Source organism: Leptonychotes weddellii, chromosome 4, assembly GCF_054177405.1.
Source record: "Leptonychotes weddellii isolate Sample4059 chromosome 4, ASM5417740v2, whole genome shotgun sequence".
In the NCBI taxonomy this organism is placed as follows: domain Eukaryota; kingdom Metazoa; phylum Chordata; class Mammalia; order Carnivora; family Phocidae; genus Leptonychotes; species Leptonychotes weddellii.
In genome coordinates, this window is record NC_138372.1 from 132,280,158 (window position 1) to 132,287,949 (window position 7,792).

Here is a 7,792-nt window from a genome sequence, read left to right on the forward strand (position 1 = left end):
AAGCATTTGGAGAGAACATGGCTTATTTCAAAATTTGCCAAAGAGATTCATTTACCTACAAAGTCACTTTCTTCTCTGAATGTTAAAATAAAGGGCTTTGTTTTCATAAACCTGAGTGTTCCAGGAGCTTTCAGTGAAAAAAAAAAGTGTATCAATCCCAAATTGCCCATTTAGCTAAAGAAAAAATTCACTGACGTACAAAGAATCACAAGTAAATATAAGTAAGTGTCACCACCCAAAGCTCCCTCAAGCAGAAGTGAGAGGACAATTTGATCAGTTTGATCTCTTGACTCCAGATCTCATCCCTGATCTACAAAACTTAAAATTTCATTTAGGCCATTTAGATAATCCAATCTACAAAATTAAATTCCAAGCACACAACAAGATTGGAAAAATACAGATTTCCGAGTTTTACGACTATAGTACACTTGCATAAGGTGTTCCATAACAAAGGCTTTTTGCAGAGGGACAAAATATGCCAAGTGAAATCAACTAAAATAAGTGCCCATATGTGTGCATATATAAAAATTCATATATAGAAATATTTATTCTTACTTATGTCCTATAGGAATATAAATGTGACTTTAAGGAAAGGTAATTTTACAAATGACAAATCTTCCATTTAGCTGATTGGAAAAGAGAAAAGCATTTTAACCAGGCATCAGACCCTCACCAGAGCCACCCCTGAACCTTCCCCCAGCACCTGCCTACACCTATTCAAACTACAGTGTGCCTTCCAGGAATCAACGGGAACAGCTAAGAGGAGTGAGGCAGATGACCCCCACCCCCATACCAAGGCATCTATTTCCCATCTCCAAAAGAACAACAAGGCTATCTGTGGTTGCCAGTTGCCTGTATATCACCCCCTCCCTCTTCTCCTCGGTCTCTTCCTTCTCACACCTGTTTGTGAACCAACCTTAAAATCTTTTTGTGAAAGCAAAGCATAGCAGCTGGGGGCTGTTTGTTTCACATACCTTCTGGCTAGTGCCACTCCACAAATGTCCAATTCGCACCTCCATCTTGCCAGTCTTCAGGGAATTTTCTGCTTTTCGTTGCTTTCTTTGTGGACGTTTCTTTTCTATGTGTGGGTGTATGTATGTGGTGGGTTTGGGCTTGGTGGGAAGCAATGTGCTCTTTGGTTTCTGGGTTTAGCTATTGTCATTTGTGATAGGGCAACAACATTCAGTAGTTACGTGGAACCATATTGGCCTTTCTGACAAGAGAATAGACCTGTATGTATTGGAAGCAGTCGTTTGCTACAAGGGAAGCAACCAACATCTTATTTGCATCCATGCATAGCAATAATGCAATTAGGGCAAACTTCTTAGAAAATTAGATGGAGATGGTAATTAAAGAATTGTGCAGTGCATTTTAATATGATCATAGGGAAGTAAATTATTTGGTATTGCTATATTCTCCAACTTTAGAATAAAATGCCCTGGGACCTTTAAATGAAATTCCCTCAAATTTCACTGGTACTAGGGAACTGATTAAAGCAGAAACTACTTGCTTAAGATTTCAGTAGCTCTAAAGCTCACTATATTAAATTTCCCACAATGGAGATTCTTCTTCTAGTGCTGGAATGCAAGATACACAGAGAGGTTTTTCCTGATGCATTGGCATTTTAGCTTAGGCCCCCAAAGCTGAGGAAATCAGGCAGAAGTGCTTCCATATTCTAAGTAGAAGTAGCAGGCACCCCCATTGTGTATTTATTAAAAAGTTATCAGAACTCAGTACCCATCATTCCCCACCCACCTCCATTTCCAGAGGGAATGAAAAGAGCCCTTGGGTTTGAGCATTATGGACCTAACAGCTGTAGCATTTCCCTTCTATCCTAGCCAAAGGAGAAAGGGTGAGGAGAACTGTCTAAGGAAGGTTTGCGTAAGGCAACACGGGAATCTGTGCCTGGCTGGACCCTGTAGTTGCCACCATGAGCCAGGAAATAAGTATTGTGAGTGGCATGTGTCCCTGGAGGACAGAGATTGGTGTTTGTGTTCCACCAGGTGAGCTCCCACACAAGGTCTGAGATTGCCGGAAGCTACACGTGAAAGCAAGGGCTGCGATGGGGAGGATCCTGCACTTGTGCCAGTTGGCTTGGTGGAGTGTGTCTGTCACATTGGCTCAAGCCCTCGTGATTGGACCCTACCCAAAAGGGAGGCCAGGAGAGATTAGCAGATGCCAGCAGTAAGAGGTTGAGAAGTGGGGGATTCCAAAGGTCAGCCAGAGAGTGTGCCATTCACATCAGGGAGTTCTATGAGGAGGTCCCTGTGAGTTTTAAGGGTATCAGGATTTGGTTTAGGTAAGGTAAGACATGCAGACACAGAAATGACTGTTACAAAGAAAGAAGTGTATTAGACTCACAGATCCCTAGAAACAGGAAGCGTGTCATACACGGGGACGCATCGGGTAGCACCAGGGTCAGTCAGAGGCAGAGTGAGTGAGCAAGAGCCTCTGATGTGGTTACCATGGGAAAGAACACATAAAGGAGGCTAAGCAGGTTTAGGATGGACTAGTTTGAATAATTTCAGCAGGGTATAGGAGTTGTCCTTAGTTGACTGGTACCTGGTCTTGGAGCAATTAGGGCAGGAGTGTAAAAGCAGGATAAAGGAAGTGGTGGGATTATGGGCTCTGGATCGGTTAGTTTTGTATTTGAAAGGTGTGCTTCTGGACAAATTGTTAACTCAAGGAACTGGCTGACCCCTCCAGGGTCAGCAAAGCTCCAAGTGTCAAAGCATCAAGATACAGAAAATAAAAGAGATGAGCACTACCATAGGCACCCATGCCTGAGCTTCAAGAACAAGCTAGTATTCTGATGCCTCCATATTGGGAAGCTCGATGGTGAGCCAGTGTTAGCCAGAGAGAACTACAGCAGCCCCAGGGGCATAAACCTTTGTCCCTCTCCCCAGATGGAGAACAAACAACCTGAATGACAGATACATGGCCAACCCCTCACTCTCAAGGGATGTAGGGTTCTGCTCAAGAAACTGCATTTGGAATAGTAATTCTCAAAATTACTGAGGTTGTTTATTTTAAATCAGATGTGTTCTCACAACTTTCCAGCTTTACTCTACGTATTTATTTATTTGGAGTTATTCTAGTTTCCCAATTTCTTTTTTCTTTTTTTTTTTCTTACTTTTCATTTTAGTTCTCTTCATCTGGTATGTAATATATCTTGCAAAAAATTTTTCCCCTTTAAGGAAAAATAAAATAAGATAAAAACAAAGAGGGAGGCAAACCATAAGACACCCTTAACTATAAGGAACAAACTGAGGGTTGCTGGAGGGGAGGTGGGTGGGGTGATGGGGTAATTGGGTGATGGACATTAAGGAGGGCACATGATGTAATGAGCACTGGGTGTTATATGCAACTGATGAATCACTAAATTCTACTCTGAAACTAATAATACACTATATGTTAACTAAATTGAATTTAAATTTTTAAAAACTAAAAAAAAAAATTATTTTCCCTTTAATAATGATAAAGGGTGGCTTCTTTTTTCATAAGCCCGTACATATCTGAACATCTTTCTGTAGTCTTCACACACAAAATTTTGCCTTGGTTTTGAATTTGAATCAGAACTCCTAATATGGCTACTTTTTTTTTTTTTTTGGTGTAATTTGGTTCTGGAGAGATGAAAAGCTAGAGATTGTTCCTAAAGTTTATTTTTTTAGATGATCTGCTTTTCTAACTTGATTCATGTAGAGCTTTTTTTAATATATCTTTTTAACTAAAAAGAAGTTCCTTCCTCATCGATGCCTTAAAGTGAGTCAGCCTTTATTGATTTGGCCTGATAGACGACGACATGTTTAGACCAGCTGGCTCAAATATCTTTTGTCAGGCCAAAAATCTTCTATTTACATTTTGTTTTGTTACTTTTATTTCATTTTCTCTGGTTTTTAATTGGAAAACTTCTGGTATTACTAAATTCACCCTCCTGTTTTCTATATTCACCATTGTAATTTTTTAGTCTTTATGGGTTAAGAATATGTTCAGGTGTAAACCACAGAAAACTGTGGACGGAGCAAGCAGAGTGGTTTGTTTTTTGTTTGTTTGTTTGTTTGTTTGTTTAAGATTTTATTTATTTATTTGACAGAGAGAGAGACAGCGAGAGAGGGAACACAAGCAGGGGGAGTGGGAGAGGGAGAAGCAGGCCTCCCGCCGAGCAGGGAGCCCGATGCGGGGCTCGATCCCAGGACCCCGAGATCATGACCTGAGCCGAAGGCAGATGCTTAATGACTGAGCCACCCAGGCGCCCCCAGAGTGGTTTGTTTTACCTAACAAAGGGCCAGAGTTCGGTGGGACCTGGCTAGTGCAATGGTTATAAGATAATATCAGTCAGTGCATTAGGTTCATTCTATCTCTTTGTTTCTCCAGCCTTGGCGTGTGGGCTTGTTGCCTCTTAGTTTTTTGTTTTTTTTTTAAAGATTTTATTTATTTATTTGACAGAGAGAGAGATTGCGAGAGCAGGAACACAAGCAGGGGGAGTGGGAGAGGGAGAAGCAGGCTTCCCGCCGAGCAGGGAGCCCGATGTGGGACTCGATCCCAGGACCCTGGGATCATGACCTGAGCCGAAGGCAGACGCTTAACGACTGAGCCACCCAGGCACCCGCCTCTTAGTTTTAATGTGGTCGCTGCAACTACAGTCATACCTGTATTCCGAAGAGGAAACAGGGAGGCAGGAACAGAAAGCAAAGGAGGCTTTCTCCCAGTGATGGTTCTGTCTTATTTGGAAAGATTATAGTCCAGGACTATCTCTTTGCCTGTTGGCCAGACGTGGTCACATGTCACCATCAGCTGGTAGGTGCTGGGAAAGGGGGTGTGGGTGGGGTTGGCCAACCACCGGGAGTGCCTGCCCCAACTGCCTTCATGCTCTCTCTCTTCCTCCTGGCAGAGGCTTTCCCATCGGTCCTTTATGTAGCTAAGCCAGTTTTCCAGAACTAATTCTATTATTTTGTGTTTCCAACGCAGATTTTAATTCTGGTGATTTCTCTTTTTGGTTTCCATGACTTTTTTTAATTTTGATTTTATCACTACATATTTTTTGGCATGTCAAGCATCTGCTTTTTTATTTCATTCTGTGTGTCAACCTAACTTTTACAGTCTTATTCTGCTCTCTCCTTATGATGTTTTGTTGTTATTTTTCTATGCAGGTCATGATTTTGTCTCTCTTATTGAAAATAAGAAGTCTTATTTTTTTTATTTCCTGTACTAAGCCATTTGTGTGATTCCCTCTGAGTCTTTCATACAGCACTCTATTTTTCTTATGCCAAAGACTTTTTCCCCCAAAGGCCCCATGTTATTGATTTGTATTTCTTTTTAATTTACTCTTGATTCAGGATGAATCTACATATATAAAACTCACAGATTTCTCTTAACTTGCCTTTGCCCCTGCTCTTAACACCCACTTCGATGCTCGTAGATTACTAGTCCCATTCTCAGATTTCATGTTATGGGTGAATTGATGAATTAGTGACTGGTTTCCCCATCCCCCAGTGCAATTTCCACTATTCATTAGCATTTATCTATTGGTCCGAGGTAGGAATATCTACACCTCTGCTTCTCAGTTTTCAAGTATGAGAATTCATGTTCACTATGATTGCAGCCATGCCCGACACATGGTTAGATCTCAATATGTACAGCATCACCATCACCATCATCACCAGCATCATTATTAGAGGAAAGACTCAGGTTAATCATCGTCACATACACAAACGTCAAATCCCACGCTGAGATAAACCATTTCATGAGAGCACAGAACAACATAGAACAAAGGAACCAGAGCAGCCGGGTAGAAGGCAGAGGAAGGAGGTGGTTAGGGCTGCAGTGTGTCACAGAAGGCTCACCTGAGGAAGCAATGCTTAAGCTGAGCCGAGAGAGATGATGTATCAATCAGGAGTATTTTGTTTGTCATCAGGTTTCTAGCAAATAGCCTTCCATAAAAGGGCAGTGATTGATTCAAGGAATTGAGAAGTCCCGGCCAGATCAGGCTTCAGGCAGGTAATCCATCTCTCCATTATCTGACTCTGCTCTTCTCTGTGTTGATTAATTCTCCCAAAGTCTCCAGAGTTCTCAGAAAGACAAACAGCAGCTCCGTACTAACTTTTTTTTTTGAAGGTTTCAAATGTATTTTATTTCTTCAACTATGCTATATTTTAATGAGCAGCAGAGTGCTTAAATGACAAGTTGATTTTGAAACAATTTTGTATTACAGTACCTTTGATCGTTACTCATCATTCCACTCTTTTGGAGCGATTCTGCCGACAGGAGATAGGTTCCATTCTACTCCAATCTGTGTGGCTATAAACACCCATGCAACAACACAGAAAGTGGTCCCACTGGCTAGTACAGTGTTAACCGTATTCGTCATGGAAATCTTGTGAATGATTTTCGTGGCTCTGTCTTGACCTAATTTGTTGAATGCTTCGAATCTTGAACCTATTTAGTGCATTTCTGGTCAAGGGAAACGTGATGAAGGTGTAACCAGACTGCCGTTGATTGCAGCTTTCAGTCTATTTCTTTGTAAAGAGACCTGGTAAGAACTCTGAAGCCCAGATGCTCTCCTCAGAAAATTCAAGATTCAGGTTCCGGACTTGAGAAAAGAGTGGAAGACATGAGTGAGACCAACGACGCCACAGCACGCATGCAAGATTCTACCCTGTTTGCTACCCTAAGGCTTCATGCAGAGGGAACAAACCCTGCGGAACGACAAAGAACAGTGTCCAGTCTTCATTTTCCTCCCTACTCTGTGTGTGTCTCTCTGCCTTCAGTACCTCCCACATAGTATCTATTAAGAGTTGTGATCTTTGAATGTTTGTAAAAAAGGAAGTACCAATCCAGCCATGTCTGAACACCCCTGAGCAAGTACGGTGTTTTGCAATCTGTGTATATCCTATGTATCCAAGACAGGGTCAAACAGTGAGGAGAAGCCCTTCCTTTCACGGTACCTGTTCAGCTCCATGGTTTTATGTTAGACAGTAAAATGTCCATGGGACATGGATGTTGTTCAGCAAATCAGCTCAAACAAGCTTTTAAAAAAGTGAAAGGTGAGCTAATTAGTTCTGTAGCTAAAGAAAATTCCTCTCAGATTTTAATAAATTGCTGGCTTCAGTTTCTTAGTGTTAAGAGGTTTCATCTTTTGTGTGCCATCATGAATTTTTAAATTGAGAGCTATGGGAAACATTTTTCAGGGATGAATAAAATGGCCTGATACCATTTTATCCCTGATGATTGCGCAAGATGTATTGGTCATCTCTTGGTGACCAACTGGAGTGGGGTTGTTTGGAGTGTTGGTTGCTTCTGGAATAGCATAATGCAGGCCAGACTACTATTTGGCATCCGTTCATAGAAGGAGAGTTAATCACTGGATCAACAGAGTAGATTTAGGCTTTCAATGCCCCTCTCACCCTAAAATTCTGTATCTCCATTACTCTATATTTAAGAGAATTAGTAAAACAATGGCCAGTGAATTCTGCCTGTGGATAAATTGCTTGACCTGCATTGTACATGACATGTTCTCTCCAGTTTGCCACTTACTTGGTGAGAAGAGAGAAAGAAAGGATAATTCACAAAACAAAATAATATGTTAAAGTAGGTAAACAAGGAGGCCATTACACGGAATTGGCTCGAATGCTTTGGCAGCCTATATAAGCAAACCAAAACCCACGCCAGAGTTAATTTCTGTAAATGCACTGATACCCGAAAAAGAACTAAGTTTAAGAACAACCAACTTCAAATGGCCATTAAGCTTTCCCAAATAAGACAACCACTTAAGCTATAGCCAATCAGATAACTT

General features: G+C 41.3%; 1 pseudogene; it reads right to left on the reverse strand.

The window, feature by feature from the left end:
- Window positions 1-6,223: 6,223 nt before the first annotated feature.
- Window positions 6,224-6,841, reverse strand: LOC145721070 (cytochrome c oxidase subunit 7B2, mitochondrial-like; annotated as a pseudogene).
- Between the last annotated feature and the right edge of the window lie 951 nt (window positions 6,842-7,792).